At 43.6% G+C, this 19744-nt stretch overlaps 1 protein-coding gene across 1 annotated transcript in view; it reads right to left on the reverse strand.

Annotated features, from left to right (window-relative positions):
* The window catches only part of ARK2C (arkadia (RNF111) C-terminal like ring finger ubiquitin ligase 2C), a 112854-nt gene that overhangs the window by 92531 nt on the left and 579 nt on the right, over positions 1-19744 (reverse strand). The gene's annotated exons all lie outside the window — the stretch shown is intronic.

The following is a 19744-nucleotide window of genomic DNA, read 5'->3' on the forward strand; positions in this document are numbered from 1 at the left end:
GTGCAAGAAACCTCTATGGCTAAAACGGCCATCAGAGCTTTCTTGAGCAAGAGAGCGTTCACACTGCCATGGGTGCTCTTGCGCAAAAGCACATGGCGGTGTGGACGCTCTCTTGTGCAAGACCAAAGCCTGCAGCGTAGATGTAGCCTGACTGTGTGCCCAACACAAGCCATGCTGTCCATTCCATGACCCACACTTGAGTCTGTATGAATTTGTACCTTCTATAACATACAGGACAGATTTAAAACTAGCATGGAATCCATGCAGCCACTTAACACCCTGGGGCTACGTCTACACTGGTGTGTTCTCACGCAAAAACTCTTTTGCGGAAGAGTTCTTCTGCAAAAACTCTTCCAGAAGAGAGCATCTACACTGGCATGTGCTTTTGCGCAAGAGATGTGCTTTTGCGCAAGAGCATCCATGCCAGTGTAGACGCTCTCTTGCGCAAGAAAGCTCTGGTGGCCATTTTAACCATAGGGCTTTCTTGCGCAAGAAATTCATGTTGCCTGTCTACACTGGCCTCTTCTGGAAGAGCTCTTGTGCAAGAGGGCTATTCCTCAGCGGCAGCATCAGAGTTATGGCACAAGAAGCCCTGATTTTATACATTAGAACGTCAGTTTACTTGCGCAATAATATGCGGCCAGTGTAGACAGGCAGCAAGTTTTTGCACAAGAGCAGCCACTTTTGCACGAAATCGCATCAGTGTAGACACAGTCTAAAAAATCCCAGAAGGTTCAGCCCTTGAATATTAGAAAAGGATCAAGTCTGGATATTAGAAAAAACTATTTCATTAGGAGGATGGTGAAGCACTGGAATGGGAGGTGGTGATGGACTCTCCATCCCTAGAGATTTTTAAGTCCCAGCTTGACAAAGCCCTGGCTGGGATAATTGAGTTGGGGTTGGTCCTGCTTTGGGCAGGGGGCTGGACTCAATGACTTCCTGAGGTCTCTTCCAGCCCTAGGATTAATTAAATATACGGAGATACACCTATCTCATAGAACTGGAAGGAACCTTGAGAGGTCATCAAGTCCAATCCCCTGCCCTCACGACAGGACCAAGTACCATCCCTGAGTCTGGGGCGGTCTGTCCATATAGGCAAACTAGGCGGTTGCCTAGGGCGCCAAGTTAAATGGGGCACCAAATGGTGGCGCAATATCATTGAGGGGTTTGGAGGTGGGGGCACCGATTGCATGGTTTGCCTAGAGCACCAGTTGCTGGCAGCTAGTCTAGGGCCACCCCTGACCCTGATAGATTTGCCCCAGATCCCTAAATGGCCCCCTCAAGGATTGTGCCCACATCCCCAGGTTTAGCAGGCTAGTGCTCAAACCACTCAGCTATTCTTCCCAGGACAGTCTATAATTATATGATTCTGAACAGAAATGGCTTGATTCTCCATTATCTTTCAGCTTGTGTGCTGATTTACACCTGTGCCACATGGCATAAAACATTACCGAACGGGAGTTCTCTACTCACATTCCCCCGTAGTAGCATAGCGCACTCATTTGCCACAGGTGCAAATGGCTGCACAAGATTGCAGGGAAAAGCCAAGCCCAAATTGCAGAAATTGGGCGGGCCACTGGGACTGCCCAGAGTGAACTAGGAAATGGTGCACGAAATGCAAAAACCCTTCCCAAAGCGCAACAATGCCATTTTAAACAGTTGTGCTTTGTTTTCCATACACTGCCCCTCGAATCCAGCCTGGCCTCAGCATTACTGCAGCCCAAAACCAGAGACACACACACTGTGCTCTCTCTTAAGAGTCTTCACTTTCATATTTTCATGCTCCTGGTTTTTTTAAATCCAAAGTAAAAGTGCTTTTAGGCAGGTGGCAAAGCGTCCTTGGTATATTGGAACCCTACCACAATACAGTTAGCTCTACAGAATTAACGATTACCGCAGGAGAAGACCAAGTCCTACATAGTAAACATGTGAGGAAGGGAGACCATGACAGGAAGGAGGGAAGCTTACCAGCTGAAGCAAGAGAGATCCTCAGCAGGCAACAAAATGGCCATACTAGAGCTGCAGCTGTCTGTGTCTGAAAAGTTTAAAGGGCTAGCACCCAGAAAGGCATGCTGGGAAAAAGGTCATATGACCACTGCAGCACCTCACCCAGGATCAGACAGATGCACCTAAGGGTATTGCCTCTTGCAGCAGGGAAGTGGCAGTGCAGTGGTTAGAGTATTCTGCTGAAAAGTGGGAAACCTATGTTCAAAGCCCTGCTCTGCAGGCAGGCCCTAATACTGCTCACTCTCTGGGTGAGTGTCCTGACCCCTGAGCTAACTTATTTTAGAGGTCCTTTTTTCTCCCCAGCCTCCCTTGACAGTTAGGGGCAGAGCTGTCCCGTTTATAGGCATGGTTTGAAGAGGCTGCCCCAGATCCCATGCATTGGGGTGCCCTGCGGCAGCTGCATCACCAAGCCTCTCCCCACACTCACTACAGTGGCAGGATCAGGAGCAGCCCGGCAACCTTCTCCGCCCCCGTCCCTCTCCCAGCTTGCTGTGCTCGGCTTCTCCATGGCAGCCAGAAGCAGAGAGCCCAGCTCCAGGGTGCTCTGCTTCCTGCCACCACAGAGAAGCAAGGTGCAGTGGGCTGAGAGGCGGCAGGGTGAAGCAGACCAAGCCACTGGCACCCCCGGTTTGGGGAGTGAGGGGTGTAACCTGCTCCCCAGTTATCCCTGAGTTTGAGTAGCGCAGGACAGTGGGTGAAGAGGCAGAACAGGGGCATGATGGGGACGGAGCGGGGGCAGGGCCTGTGGGGGAAGAGTTGACCCAGGCCCTGCACCCCCGTAGGGGTGGCTCTGGTTAGGGGTGTGCCAATGCTGTTCTTGCAAGCAACAGCTTAGGTGCCTGACTTCGGGAGAGAGTGCAGATCCCAGACAGGAGTGCCTACCTCTGCAAGAGGGGATGGCTGGAGATCCACCCCTGATCTTAGGTAGCTTAGCCAACGCCTCGCCTAATGTGCTGGCTTTGTGAATGCCATTTTCAGGACCTGTCTGTCTCTCCCCGTGTGGGGTATAGGGAGCGTGAGTGCCTATCTCAGAGTCTGTGGATTCCCCGGGGAGGGGAGCTGGGTCCCTTGGTAGATCTGGGCGTAGATGCTTCTGGGGCGTGAGGATTGTTTCTACCTATCACCAGCGTAACTCCAATTCTGGAAACTCCGGCTGTGTGTGCAGCCTGGCTGGTTACACTCCGCACCTACAGTGGAAGGGGAGTCTGTGATAAAGATTCTCTGTAGCTAACGGCGACCAGGCTCAGAAAAGTTTGTTGTGTGTCTGTTTGTTCTGGAGGGGAAGGACCCAAGTGCTCTCCCTCCCTCTTAGGAGCAGACTACAGAGAGCAGGAATCAAGCTGGGGGTCTTCCATGGGAACAGACCCACCAATGGGCAATCAAAGGGGGCAGAGCTCTGGCCACCACTGGAGTAGCGATGGCTAGAACCCTGGGCCCTTTAAATCACCACTAGAGCATCACATGGCATGCTCTGGGCAGCTCTCAGGGCTGGCTGGGAGCTCAGGGAGGGGGGAGGAAGCAACAGAAAACCGAAGGCAGTGCTGAGGACTGGCTGTTCCCAGCTCTGCCCCTTTCGCCCAAGACCCCATCCCTTCCAGAAGCACGGAGCCGCCCCTCCCCTCCATCCCACACACCTTCACACCTGTTGGCCTCCCTGCATAGGAGAGAGCGGAGAGCAAGTAATTAAGCACACACAAAGTAAGAGGCTGCTTGGAACCATGTTTCATGCAAGCTGTCCCAGGAAGAGGGGAAAACTCACTGCTAGACCCTTCTGCCTTATCCATGCATTTGAACCTGGCCTCAGTATGGCCAACCACACACATTCATAAGCCAGTCTTCTCCCTCCCCGCTCAAATTCTGAGATTTAAAAAATATATATAAAATGATCAACCGTAATTTTTTTTATTTGCCTTCCAGTTTTTGAGGCTTTAGGGAACCGTTGGGTCACGGATTCAAGGTTGTCTCCACTGCCCTGAGGGCTAGAAATAACTTTTTATTAAAATAAAAGCTGAGATTCTCACCAGATCACCTGGTCACAGGAGCAGGGTACTCTGGAAAACAGCAAATATTGTGAGACTTCCACTAAAAGCAAAAGAGCTGGCAATGCTGTGGCTCTTACTTGTGGTGCTACTAGCTGGCAAGGGAGGTCACTTCCACTGAGAGCATTAGCAAAATCCCAGGACATGCCCAAATGTTTGATTTAATATTCTTGATTCACACCGGGGCCTTGGCTGGGGACATTTAGCAGACAGACAGAAGGTGCTCAGGGCCCTCCTGCAAAAGAGCATGTCTTGTAAGAATATTACATCAGCGACATCCAACCCTAACCCAGCACAAGGATTCCTTTGCAACTTGCTAAGAAACTGCAGATGGCCCTGAACTTGTAGAAGTGGAGCTGGGTGGCAGCTGCGCTCATTCTCAGCATAGCTTTGGATGCCTGCAAAACTCCAGAGTGCTCCATCTTGGTAGAAGCAATCTCCACTGGGATTGATTTGGAGATGGGCATTCTGGGACTTGTAGTCTCTGAGGGCTGCAATTAGCGGGGAGGGGACTGACAGTAAATCATATTGTAAACTTCCGGAAGCCCATATGGTCTGCAGCTTCCCAGGCTCACTGGAGTACTATGGAGAGAACACGATGTTATCGGCATATAAGCTGAAGCCTCTAAGAAAATAGTGGAAATGTTTTGCTTTCCAGAGAAGATAAAGAAATTATTTTAAAATTAAATTAGAAAAGCATCAGAGTACAGAGAAAGTTCTGACTAATGAAGCATAGATCAACACTAATAAAGCAATCAGGAGTGGCTGGCAAAGACATTCAGAGCTTTTCACTTCTAGGTTGCTGGTTTAAAGCCAGCTTAAGTCAGTCACGAGAGTCATTTCTCTAGATAGCTGTTGGGTGCCCTCCAGAAAGTGAACAGGTGGCTCTGGTTCAGTTGTACACCGTCTTTATATGTCTTTCTGTTGGCCAGTCTCTGCAGAAAAGCAAAGGACTGGACGGATCTTGAAACAGAACTCCCCTCTTGCCCTGACAGATCAGAGTAAAATCCATTGGTAGAAAAGGGGGACTCTTGTGCTATACATGTTGGCTACATCTAGACTACATCCCTTTTTCGGAAAAGGGATGTAAATTAGACGTATCGCAATTGCTAATGAAGTGGGGATTTAAATCTCCCCCGCTTCAGTAGCATAAACATGGCTGCCGCTTTTATTCGGCACTGAGCTTTGCCGGAAAAAAGTGCCAGTCTAGATGCGGATCTTGCAGAAAATAAAGCCTTTTCTGAAAGATCCCTTATCCCTTTCAGAAAAGGCTTTATTTTCCACAAGATCCGCATCTAGACTGGCGCTTTTTTCCGGCAAAGCTCTGTGCCGAATTAAAGCGGCAGCCATGTTTATGCTAATGAAGCGGGGGAGATTTAAATCCCCTCTTCATTAGCAATTGCGATACATCTAATTTACATCCCTTTTCCGAAAAAGGGATGTAGTCTAGACGTAGCCGTTGTGTGGCTACACTGAGGGCTTCCTTAGGCATGCTCATCAATACATCTCAGCATTGAACTAACTTTTGCTACCCAACAAACATTATTCAGGCTGTTGATTAACCACAGTTAACTCATGCCATTAACTCAGAAAAATGAATCGTGATTAATCACAGTTTTAATCACACTTCTAAACAAGAGAATCTCAATTGAAGTTGTTTAAATATTTTGGGTCTTTTTGTACATTTTCAAATATACTGATTTCACAGAATACAAAGAATACAGAATACAAAGTGTACACTGCTCACTTCACATTGTTTTTAATTACAAATATTTGCACTGTAGAAATGATAAATAAAAACTCATTTTTCATTTCATCTCGAACAAGTATTGAAGTGCAATCTCTTTAATGTGAAAATGCAACGTACAAATGTAGATTTTTTTGGTTACATACTCCACTAAAAAGCAAGACAATGCAAAAATGTAGAGCCTACAAGTCCACTCAGTCCTACTTTTTGTTTAACCAATCACAAAGACAAACAAGTTTGTTTACATTTTCAGGACATAATGTTGCTCGTTTTTTATATTCAATGTCATGAGAAAGTGGAAACAGGCGTTTGCCTGGGACTTCTGTAGCTGGCATTGCAAAGTATTTACGTGCCAGATACCCCTTCCTGCTTTCACCACCATTCCAGGTGACATCCTTCCATGCTGATGATGCTCATTAAAAAAATTGTGATAATTAAATTTGTGACTGAATTCCTCATGGGTAGAATTGGATGTCTCCCTCTCTGTTTCACCTGCATTCTGCCATATAGTACATGTTAAAGGAGTCTGGGATTATGACTTGGGACACATTTGTTTTAAGAACATTTTTGCTGCAGATTTGACAAAACACAACATGCCAGTGTGAAATTTCTGAAGATAATTAGAGCACTCAATCCAAGGTTTAAGAATCTGGAGTGCCTTCCAAAACCTGAGAGGGATGAAGTGTGAAACATGCTTTCAGAAGTCTTAAAAGAGCAACACTCTGATGTGGAAACTACAGAAGGTGAACCACCCAAAAAAAAAAAAAAAAAGGAAATCAGTCTTCTGCTGGTAGCATATGAGTCCGATGATGAAAATGAACATGTGTGGTTCACACTGCTTTGAGCAGAATCCTCCATAAGTATGGGACACATGTCCTCTAGAATGGTGGTTGAAGCATGATGAGACACATAATTCTTTAGTGCATCTGGCATGTAAATATCTTGTGTTGCCATATATAACAGTGCCATGTGCATGTTCTCACTTTCAGGTGACACTGTGAACAAGAAACAGGCAACATTATCTCCAGCAAATGTAAATAAACTTGTTTGAGCAATTGGTTGAACAAGAAATAGGACTGAGTAGACTTTGTAGGCGCCAAAGTTTTACAGTGTTTTATTTTTAATGCAGGGGGTTTTATACATAATTCTAGATTTGTAAGTTAAACTTTCATGGTAAAAAGATTGCAGTACAGTATTTGTATTAGGTGAATGGAAAATATATATTTTTCAGTACAAACATTTGTAATCAATCATAAATATAAAGGGAGCATTGTACATTTTGCATTCTGTTTGGTAATTAAAATCAATATATTTGAAATGTAGAATACATCCAAAAATATTTGAATAAATGGTATTCTATTATTGTTTATCAGAGCAATTGATCACACAATTAATTTTTTTAATTGCAAAGGGGCTTGCTTATTTAAGCAGCAAAGTTTAGGGTGATGGTGAATGAAGCCGTGAACTTTAATGTTTCTGGAGTGATCAGACTGTGAGATTCTGTGGCAGATCCCCAGACAGACTAGGTTACAGCACTTCATGCATCAGGGCGTGCTGTTCACATATTTCTAGTGTATTCTCCTACTTAGACTTCCCAAATGAGGCTTTCCAAGTGCGAGAGGGATTTATTTTTCTCTGCTGGCAAAGCATAGTATCTGTTCATTTTAGAAGTCCCCCAGGGAAAAAAAAGGAACCTTCGACTTGCAATTATTTTAATAGTCAAAGCCTAGTACCAAAGCCCACAAGCCCAGATGGACTGACTATAAATGCATGCCGCTCTGTGATGAATGTTTAAATGTAGTATTCCCTAATAGCTTGGTTGAGTAGAGGGAGTCAGAATGACACGGTAACATGTCTGAAAAAAGTATCGGAGGGCAGAATTGTGCATTCTCCCCATCCATAGCAAGATTTCTCTTGAGAGCGCTTGAACACAGCAGTTGGGAAGGCAATACTTTAAGATCTGAACAGCATGAACTGCAGAGTGAATTTCATAATCCTTTCGGGAACGCTTTGAACTGATCTGTTTGGAATAAAAGAAAATACAGCTCTGTTGGGAGCCGGATGGCTCATGGAATTGGTAATGAGGTACAGAGTCTTTCTCCTCCAGGTCACCTGTTAGAGACTTAGAATCTAGCCCAGGTCATTACTAATCAAAAGTTGTTACTATCATCTGATGGCCTATGGGAAATGAGTTAGTTGATTTCATTCCAGTTCCTTGCCTCCACAGCATAAAATCCACCCTGACAAATGGCAGTCGTAGCACAAAGGTCAGAGATGGGATGGGGACTCAGAAATATCTAGACTTCAAAACAACACAAAACTACCAGGGCAGCTAGGCTCAGAGCCTGGGTCAACCGATTCTGACTTGTGCTACAGGGCTCAAAATAGCAGTGTAGGGCTACATCTACACTACAATGCTATTTCAGGGGACAGGAGGTATCCCGAAATAGCTATTCTGTGTCTTTTGAGCACGCCCATGATTTCGAAATATAACAGGCTCACTATTCCAACGTCCCTATAAACTTCATTCTACGAGGAGTAAGGGACGTTTTGGAATAGTGATTTATTTTGAAATAAATGCTGTATAGGCGGCGCCAAATTTCGAAATAAGCTATTTCAAAATAACATCAAAATAAGATACACAATTTGCGTAGCTCAAATTGCATATCTTATTTCGGCCTATGGTGCAGTGTAGATGCACCCTTGATGTTCAAGTGGATTTTGAAGCCCACCCCCTTCACCAAGTTTCCCTAAGCCCAAATGTCTATACTGTTATTTTGAGCCCCATAGTACCAGCCTCTTCACTACACAATGGATCAATGCTGCAGTGATTGATCCACCCGTGGTCAGTTTATCACGTCTGCTTAGATGCGATAAATCAACCAGCGAGTGCTTTCCCATTGACTCCAGTCCTCCACCAGGACAAGAAGAGTAGGCAGAGTCGACAGTAAAGCATAGCCACAGACCTTACTACATGGAAGATTCTGCAGTCAGTATGTCGAGTTCAGCTACGCTATTCACATAGCTGAAGTTGTGTATATTATATCGACTTGGGGGGAGCGTAGTGTAGATGAGGCCTTAGTCGCACTGCCAAGGGTCATTTTTTTCCCGTGTAGACATACCCTAAATTACACCTTCGGTCTTTAGAGGTCATTCCTCCACATTAACAGGTTAGCCCACTTTGCTGCAACAACCTGTGCAGTACATGTCCTGCAGCATCCTTCAGAACTGCTTGTTTGGCACCTTTCACTAACACTATATCTAGATTGATACACATGCCATATTATTAAGGAAGCAGCCTGGAAGCCTTTAGGCAGCTGAGAAGGGATAATTCTAGGGCAGTTTCAACAACCCAGATGGTTATTAGGAACACCAATCACTCTCCTTTAACATGTTTATGGGATGGCTCCTTGAATTATGGCCCTTATTAAACAGTGCACAGTGACTTGATAAAATGTATTCTTAGCAGTTTTGGAAAACCTTGCTTAATAAACTGGCTCTTAGCATGCAAGCAAAATCTCCCCAGGAAATGGCAATTAACTCAGACTTGACATATTGCCAAAAAGGGCATGAGAATGATAAGCAGTTGGAGCCCATTACAGTCTAGATGAGTGCTAACTAAAGACAGTGATCCACCTTTCATGGTGGGCATGAGGAGAAAAGAAAAGAACTCCAATAGCTTAGGGAAGGATGCCAGGACTGGGCAGTCAGTCTAAGCCCAGCGTAGCACCATTCATAGTAGGAAGTCACAGGGGATAACTGAGATCAGAATCTAGTCCATGTAGCCTTTGTTCATGCACTGCTTCCTCCGCATAGCCCAACCCCGAGAAGACTGGTAATAGCAGGACTAATGCTTGGAGAGTATTGCAAATGTCAAGAATCTCAGGACAAGTTGAACCTCTCTAAACTGGGACTCTGGTCTGGCAACATCCGCGGTCTGGCAGAACCATGGAGGTTCCTGGACCGGAAAGCCCCAGCAACTGGAGTCTGGCAGCAGGGGGACCAGTGGCCAGGAGTCCTGCCAGGGCGCTGATCTCCCCACGTCCAGCCAACTCCCTCCTTCAGGACTGATCAGGTCCCAAGGGAGATCCAGCCTGTAATTGCATTGTGATTACTAAAGTCACAGCAAATGGTCTAAGTGAGCATAAGATAAATCTAAATTAAGCAACATCCTTATCATCAGACATCACCTACTGCCACTCCATTATGTTTATTATATCAAGCCCAAAGTTGTCATCGGCACAGGTGCCAAATTCCCACTGACAGTGACCTCGGTCTGCAGCAGCCGCCTAGGAGCATGCGGCACACCATGGGCAGCTGGGCGGATTGGAGAGGGGCCTTTCAGCTACCTTTGCATTCCCCCAAATCAGGGCTGGCTTAGCAGCTGCCCTGTGTGAGTTTCAGAAGCTTGCTAAGAACAGCCAGACCTCTTCCCTTCTAGTCACCAGCTCAGCCTATAGTGGGGATCATCCTAACACCAGTTAACCCCCTACGCTTTAGGGGTCTGTCACACCCACACTGCAGCACAAAGCAGCACAGCAAAGAGAGGAATTGGGTTCATTGGCTATCGTAGGGGTTTAACCGAACTATGGAGGACTGAGTACAGACCACTGGAATCAGCCAATAGGGCCTGATTCTGCTCTTCCTCCCAAAGTAACTTCACCGGAGTCAAGACAGTTACCCAGCAGCATCAGACTTGGCATCCAAAGGTCAGTTTAGTTTCTCATCCATTTTTTGGAAACACATCTGCAGACCCCGGGGTTGGCACTTTCCCTGCAGAGCCCCATTTGATGCAATTTCAGAAACAGTTGGCCTTTGGGAGGAAATGCGGCAATCCTTAGTTGTAGATATGGCAAAGCAGATGATTCTCTTAGCAATCACACAAAGCAAGCTTTGGCTTATTTCTTCCTGCCTGACAGCAAGACTCTGGGTCAGATACTCATCCCAGTTTTGCAGGTGTAATGCCCACAAACTCCAGTCTTTGGCAGGGCATGATCTAAAAGCCAGCTGCCTGTTCCCAAAGCAGACTTTGCAGGGGTCTCGGTGCCTGTCTTACATACTTCCCTTGGCTAAGGAAGCGTCCTGAGCTTCAAAGACCTCCAAGCAATTCATCCTGGATGGGCCCCCATTTGTAAACCCAACAGACCCAGGTCATTGGCAGGTGGGATTGTGCCTAAGATGTCTAGAGCTTAGAGCGTGAGCCTCTATCCAAAAGCTAAATGCCAGCTGCCTTTTAGCTAAGGCTATAGAGCAGACTTTGCTCTCCCTTCTCAGGCCACATGTAGTCTACAGGCTTCTTTCAGAAGAAGCTTTTCCGGAAGAATTTATCCAAAAAAACTTCTTTCAAAAGAGAGCGTCTACACTGCAAAAGCACATCAAAAAAGCGATCTGCTCTTTTGAAAGATAGCGTCCACACTGAATGGACACTATCTCGCATTTCAGCTGTGATTACTATGGATGGAGTGGCCACCAAGGCACCTGTGCTTTTTCCTCTTTCCTCTTCTTTCGAAAGAACTCCCTCTTCCCCGTCCACTCACACCGTTTTCCAAAAGAGCTTTCACCAAAAGCCTTCTTCCTTGTAGAAAGAGGTTTACCAATGTCGGAAAAACCCCTCTGGTCTTTTGTTTTGTTTTTTCAAAAGAACACGATTGCAGTGTGGACATAAGTGAAGTTTTTTCTGCCTCTGAGTTACGTAGGTGCCATTCTCCGCCACACACACTGAAATTACATAAACCTAATTCATCCCTCAGATAGACACACACAGCTACCCCTAGGACACACATCGCTGAGGACAGATGAAGTCCTGCGTGACTGGAGTTGGGGAGAAGTTGTTTTAACCAGGGTGACTTGAAACCAGAGCCAGGCCTGGCCAAAGGGTTTGCGGGGCCCAAGGCAGGACGCTTGGAGCAAAGCCCTGGGCCCAGCCAGTGGATGGTGAATACTTAGTAGCGCGGGGCCCTGAAAAGCATGGGCCCAAGGCATTTGCCTTGCCCATCTTGCCCCAGGGCCGGGCCTGACCAGAGCAAAGACTTTACTAGAATTGGGATGCGTTTAGTTAGCAGGAATGGTTTGAGAAGATATTAAGCAGCCCTTCCTGCCATGGACTGCAGTTTGAAGATCTAGAGTTGTAAGGTGAGTTTGCTGGGGCAGGTCTCCTCAGCATCAGGTACATTTATTTTTTGCTATAGGCCATGGAGCAGATGCTGTTAAATGGCTACCTTGTTTGTATGAATAATACAACATGAACTCAGCTGATGTGCCTGGTTGGGGGCCATCCCTGGAGTACACATGTAAATGGACCGAGGCCTGTCAGACATCCAGACAGCAGTATGATCTCTTCACTACACTTACACCTCGTTCTTTCCCTCACACACACACACAGACAAATGTTGGGAAAGTCAAAATGAGGTGGGAAACTCAGCATCTTTCAGGCAGTGTGTTCAGGAGGTGTGGTCCTCCTCAGCCTATGGACAATCTGAGATCCAGGTCATCCACAGAGAGACAGGGCATGTAAACGGAGGCCTCATCCCTCTCTGCCCATCCTTGGGCCCCCTTCAAACTCCCTCAGGAGCTATGTTCCATTGAGTCCCTGACTGTGACTAAGCCAAAAGTCCTTGGGGACGAGGTGCTGACAGCATGGAATGAGAGTCTGCTTAAGATAAAGTAGCAGAAGCTGCATTACAGCGGACTTAGGAAAAAGCTGATTGTGGAGAGAGTGGCACGATACAGATCCTCTCGCTCCAGCTCTCCACATCCCCCAAAATCACAGAGCTCTAAACACACACAGAGTTGGCCTGGAGGGGCTGGTGCAGAAGTGGGGGACAATTGTGGCGGGCTGACTCACAGTCGTAAGTCGTACTATTGCAACGTTTAGCTAAAGGAGTGGGCCTTTCCACTCTTTCCATGACAAGGAAGGTGGGAGGAGCTGGCCCTAAATGTTTTGCATGTTCTTCGTGGCATTACAGTGAATGTTTTCATGTGAGGTACACGGGAGTTTAAGAGAAGGGGCCATATGCTCCCACTGATTCCTTGTGTCTTACGTTTTCCCCTATGTTCAGCACCCAAAAAATTGCTGAAATGGACAAAAATCTGATGATGCTGTTCATGTGATTGAGGACTCAGGCCTTCATTTGCTGTGGAGATAAATGATTGCTGTAGCAGCTAGCATGCAGCTAACCAGAGTAACATCACATGCAGTCTGACAGGGGCCAGGTGGCACTGAGGATACTGACATTATTTTGAAATAACATAGTGCGTGTCTACACTACAAGCCTTTATTTCAAAATTACATCAAGCTGGAGGACTTCTTACTCTGACTCCTGTAACCCTCATTTCACAAGGGCTACGTCTAGATTGCATCCCTTTTTCGTAAAAGGGATGCAAATTAGACGTATTGCAATTGCTAATGAAGCGGGGATTTAAATCTCCCCCGCTTCATTAGCATAAAAATGGCTGACGCTTTTTTTTGGCACGGAGCTTTGCCAGAAAAAAGCGCCAGTCTAGACGCAGATCTTTCGGAAAATAAAGCCTTTTCAGAAAGATCCCTTAACCCTTATTTTAAGAGGGATAAGGGCTCTTTCGGAAAAGGCTTTATTTTCCGAAAGATCCCCGTCTAGACTGGCGCTTTTTTCCGGCAAAGCTCCGAGCTGAAAAAAAGCAGCAGCCATGTTTATGCAAATGAAGCAGGGGAGATTTAAATCCCCACTTCATTAGCAATTGCAATACGTCTAATTTGCATCCCTTTTACGAAAAACGGATGCAATCTAGATGTAGCCAAGGAGCAAGGGAAGTCGAAGGAAGAGTGTTCCTCCTTCGACTTCCTGCTGTGTAGACAGCTCCAACAGCCAAATTAAGCTATTTCAACTTAAGCTATGCAATTAACGTAGCTGAAGTTGCATAGCTTAATTCGACTTTAGCCCTGCTGTGTAGACATGCCTTGAGAGATTCTTAGGCACATATGCAGATGATGCAGCTAAGTGAAACATGTCTGGTGCAATGCATTGGGCTTTGTTAACATTACAAAAACTGGTATTTATTAAACAATTGTATTTACTGATATAATCTGGATCTGTCTGTGGGGTTTTAAATGTTATAGTCACTAAGCCTATCAGCATGAAATTCAGTGCCTAAAACCAATTTGGCAGGTACATCCAGTTAGGAACCTAAATCAAAGAGTCCTGGTTTTCAGAGGTTGTGAGGATACACAGCTCTCTTTGAAATCCACATGAGACAGGAAGCTCAGCAGCCTCTAGGAGAGACTCAGCAGCACCTGGCAGGAGTGAACCCAAACCACTCGACTCATGCTTCATTAGGCCAGGGATTGGCTTTTACCACATGCCTCTCACAAATTCATTTATTCTCTGGTTTCTCTTGGAGGTAGGGTCATTAGTTTTTAAACATGGCATTTAACATGGGCCCAATTCTGCTCTTAGAGTAAATCCAGTTTGAATCCATTAAGCTTTGCAGGAGCGATTCCAGATTTATGCCACAGTAAAGGAGAATAGATTTTGGCCCCGTATGTTTATTTCTGAAACAAATCAACCCGCTCCCTCCCCCCACAAAGAAAAAACCAGACCCAGACAGATTATAGTAAGACAAGCACCTCAGCTTGGTTCAGGAGAGGGGGGTCAGATGGACCTGAGTCTTTTTTAAACTTCTCTTGCAGCATAAAGGGGCTTAAAGTGAGAATAAATTATTTAGGATCCTTTTAAAGCTGCCAGCGCAGTGTAAAAACACCTTATGATGCATACGAATCCATCCCAGTTATGTCCATGGTCTGGATAATCATTCCCCCTCTTATAGAAAGATGTTATTTAAAAGCAGCCCATTACTGCATAGTGGCATCTGAGAGAAAAATACACTTTTAATGAACCATTGTGTGTCCCTTCACACACACAGCAGCCCTGACCCGTTATTTGTCTCCAACTTTCCCACCGTGTTACTGAAATAAAAAATATGGCTGTCTCGTGTCCAGGTGTCTCTTCTGAATTATCGTGTCAAAGGTATAAATTATTAAACAGTGGATGCATTAGATGAATTATGAACTATGGAAGCCTTGTGACTGTTTACTAGCAAAGTGTTGGGAGAAGAGGGCAGAAATATTCTCTCTCCTAAGAATGTGTTTCTAACAAGATAGGTCAAAACATGATGCAGCTGATGAAGTGCTTAGCATGAGTTCCCATTAACCCAGCAGCTTTCAGTATTATTAGATTACTAAACTATTCTCAAAAGGTAATGATCAAACAATTTTGATCTATATTAGCCTAATTTGAAAAATAGGAACTTGTGGTTTGTAATGATGAAACCGCTAGCTGTAACAAAGGGACAGCTGCTTGAATATTTCTGTTTAGCAAGGATTGGAAATGTAGGATTTGGGGAGATGGGTTTGATTTGTTGGTTGGTTGCTTTTGTGGGGTTTTTTTTTTTTAAACTATCTGAAACTATAAACAAAATGTAATTGTACTGGGGGGAAAATCATGTAACAGAATGACCAGCTCCAACAGGCATGCATGTCTCTCTTCATGCAAGCTTAGAAGGAAAAAAAAAAAGCACATCTTCCCTACTTACATATGTGTACATTTACGTGTCACAGCAAACAGCTAAGCTTTCAAATCTGGAATAGGCTCAAGCAGAGACCAAAGGGCCAAAGCATACAGTACATCCAAAAGGGGGAAGCAGAGAAATATATTGTGTGTGGTCATACAGGAGGGACATGATGGCCAAACAATTACTAAGGTGCATGGAAAAGGAACATGGAGAAGGAAAAAAAAACTCAGGATATAGCTAGGAAAAAGTGAAGAGGCACTGCCTTGCAAAATGATGAGTTTCTTCAAATGACAACTGTTTAGGTAACATGGATTGCTTTAATCCCTTGATTTCATTTGTTTCTAACATGACTTTCTATGGGGCAAATGTAAGATTACTTGTCTTGCTCTGAAATGATGGGTGTAACTGTCAACTACTGAGGTTTTGCTCTATTTTACAGACAAATAACTCAAACCAGCATTTCTCCATCTTCTTTTGAAATGCAGTGAGTGAAAAAAAATGTTTTTGGAAGCCCTGACTTTATTTTGTCCATTGTAGGGGCACCTGAGTACTACAATGTAATCAATTTTAAATTATGTAATAATGCTCTCTTGCACATCTGGAAAATAGTTCTCTTAATGGGCTCTGGTGAGATACCAAAGATGGGTGATCTGTATTATTATTTCATTACCTCTGCAATAAACTCCCCTACTGACTTAAGTGTGAGCTAATTCAAAATTTTCTGTGAGCTTACCTATATTGCAAAGCACATGTTTATTTACTTTAGTTTCTAAGTAAATATTTAACTTGTTAGTCAAATCAGATATTCAAGAGAGTGGACCTCAAGTTTTCACACTATACTTAAAGCAGGAAGTGTAGTTACAACCTTAGCATCTTGGACACATTTACTACTTTAGTTCTCCAGCTGTCTAAGGTATTTATAGTGTGCCAGTCATCACAGTACCTAGGCACTAAAGACTCCTCTCCTACCAGATGGTGGGTAAGACAGTCATATTCAAAAGGGCAGGGTTATAAAAAGGAGGGGGGATTTTTTTTTCAAATTCATTTACTTCTTGCTAATAAAGCCAGCCACATATAAAATGTCTTTTCCCTTCATCCATCTTGGCATTGCACCTCTCATTACTGGACTAATATCATCACCAGTGTGTAACCTTGTAATAAAAATGCAGTAAATAGCATAATCACTTGTGATAATTAATGAGTGTGGGTGTGTTCATACAGTTATTTTTTTTCCCCTTCTGAAATAAAATAGGACTATACATAGGTAGAGTGATAATATAGGATGTGTATCTGTGCATCAGATATACACAGACTAATGCTGAATATAGATATGGGATAGAAATATTATAGACTCCCATATCTGTAGTATTGAAAAATTCATCCACTCAAATCTTACAATGGGGAAAGCAAGGAAAAAATCTAAACAGCAGGATACAACAATAAATGGGAAAACAGCAATAGAAAAAGCACACTAGGTTAATATAGGAAAACTAGTTTCTTTATTGAGAGATTGTATATTAGTATTAGTGGAATTGTGTGTAACAATGTCATGCACACAATACAAAAAGGCAAGGCCCACCATGCTATGGAGGGGCAACAGAACAAAAGCAGCATACAATGAGCAGATGTATAGGCTACAGCACATTACATTTCAGCAGGGTATGTCTCTACAGAGAGATTTACATCAGAAACTAGGTAATGTAAAAAAATACAGACCATGCTTTAGTTTTAGTACAAGAAAAAAGGTGAAGATACACAACCAAAGGATATTTGATACAGAAAATTACCCACAAAATAAGAACAGGAAGTAATTTAGCACAGCAGAAAATGTTATCCCTGTTTAATGGAAAACCATTTTGCCAGTAGTCTCTTTTAAAAAAAAATAATTTCATTAAAATTGCCATTTAATATGCTTCTTTGGAGTAGTGTTAATTGATCAGAGGTTTATGTCCAATTTACACACACTAAATAAAGTGTTTAGATCATTTCTATAACAGGCAATTGTATATACTGGATGTTTCAGCTTTCAAAGAAACAGATGGAGGCCAGCTGTTGAAAGTGGTGTAATTTTGGCCAAGAGTATGTGTGATATATAATGTACAAAGATGCAGTACCCCTTTGTATGACAAAGTCTTCGAATAATCCTTGTTAACACTCAAGGTGGAGGAATATTCAGACATTCATATGCTTTAGTGTCCCCACTTATTCACAGATCTTATTCTGCAGCTATTTTTCAAAGTCTTTTTTAAAATTAAGGCAAATTTAACTGCAGATTTTATTATTGTTTTTACTTATGATTGACTGTAATTTGTCATAAGCACATTCTAGATGGAAAACTAATGGTTGTCTAAATAACTGGGGGGGGGAAAAACTCATAAGATACTGCATCCACCAACTAAAGCAAAATGAATCCACTTAACAGGAATTTACAGTGCAATGTACTTAGCTAAACAAGATGAAGATACAAAAATGGCTGTTATTATCTACAGCTATTCTGAAATGGCCTATTTTCTACACTACTACAATGAAATTAAAAAGAGCAGATTTAAGCTTACAGTCTGTCTAATAGTTTTACAAGAAAACTGTGGTTTAGGACTTCAGGTTTAAGCATTAGTATCCTCTATCACAAGGGTCTTTTATGGCTCCTTTTTATGGCTCATGTATTATCAGCCCCTTTACAGTTTCTCTGTGGATATGTTCAGATTTAAGTAAAATGAAAGAGCTCAAAATGAAATGTAAATTTGGGGGAGAAAAGCAGAAAATCCCTCCCCCTCACTAAAACTAATTTGAAATTGAAAACATTAAATTGCATCCTGTAATGGTATTAAAAAAATCAGTGTAATTAATGATGATAATGATTTAATCGGGATAATTATACTTTGGGGCTTAACATCAGTCTTAATTATTTTAATGTATTCCTAGTAAAAAAAAATCTTAGACATTCTCAAATAAGAATAATTGCACAGATGAGAGTGTTACAGTGGAGTCTCATCAATCTAAGCCTTTTTGGAAATTGACAGACAGCCCATAGAGAGGGGATACTGCAGCTTAAATATCAATGCTTTCCTCAGATGGATACAGGAAATGGTTAAGAGAGGGGTGTCACAATACAGCTAAATGCAGAGGCAGAGGGCTACAGCACACAGCAGCAAGTTGACCATTCACTGTGCTACACAATGAAGAAAAAAAATAAAGATTTGATAAATGCAAAATGTCATCATCCCATCATCACAATAGAGACTGCAGTTAACAATGCCACTATGTTCAACCTGGGTTATATGAACACATACTGTAAAGGGAAATAAATTTTAAAGCGGTTGGGCAACAGCAGGAAAGAAAGACCAGATTCTGATCTTAGTGACACTGAGGATAAATCAATGCATCTGAAGCCATCCGTGCACTGAAGTCAGTGGACTTACTCTGGATTTAGAGCAATGTAAACTCAGATCAGATTCTGCTCCGAGGAGTCTAATTGTGCTCGATTTTAACCCATCTTTTACTGGGTCCCCCTCCCCCGTGATCAAGATCTCAATGGGAATTACAGCAGTGCATCATCTTTAAGAGGAAATGCATTTTATATGGAAATAAAGCTATAGGGTCTAAACCAACAATAGGCCAAAAGGGGCTGGGAGGTCAGGCTGGGAGTACATTTCCATGGGAAGAAATGCAAGGAGACAGAAAGGCTGATTTAGAAATATTAATGGTTTTTAATGCATCCTGATTTTGATAGAAAGAAAATGGAAGGAATGAAGGAGAAAGGGGGTGGGGAAAAGGTTTAAGTTCATTGTCTGTAGCAGAATGTGGGGTGGGTGGATGGGAAGGTGGAAAAAATATGCGATGGCCATACACATCCCATATTAAAATATCTGTTTAAAAAAACCCAAATCATGCTGCTTTTCTGAAAAAAAATATCTCTGAGCAAAAAGTGCACCATGGAGCTGAGGTCTGCTGTGGATTGATATGCTGCTCTCCATAATCAAGGTTACAATTAGAATCCCAAAAGAGAGGAGGACACATTGCAGGAAAGGGGCAAAGGGGGAGTGGAAGGGTGAAAGTCCAACAAGAAAAATAAATAAAAGGCCCCTTAAAAAACGGCCCGCTCATTCCAAGGCTATTTTAGTCCATTACAGAAGAAACAGCAAGAGACAAAAAAAAGGGGGGGGGGATTAAAAAAGGGTGAACATGCTCTCGGCTCACAAGAGAGCGGGGGAGGGAAGAGATAAGCTATGAAGAGACCTCAGCTTGTAAATAAATAATAATAGAAGCACAGAACAGTGGTTAAACAGAGCACACGCCCCACACCCAACATAAAACTCCTACCACCTGAATGCACAAAATTTAAAAAAAAAAAAATTATTTCGCTCCCGACCCCACCTGGGCACAGAGGCAGAGCCAGGCTTGGCTT

Source organism: Pelodiscus sinensis, chromosome 6 (assembly GCF_049634645.1).
Source record: "Pelodiscus sinensis isolate JC-2024 chromosome 6, ASM4963464v1, whole genome shotgun sequence".
NCBI classification, from domain to species: Eukaryota; Metazoa; Chordata; order Testudines; family Trionychidae; genus Pelodiscus; species Pelodiscus sinensis.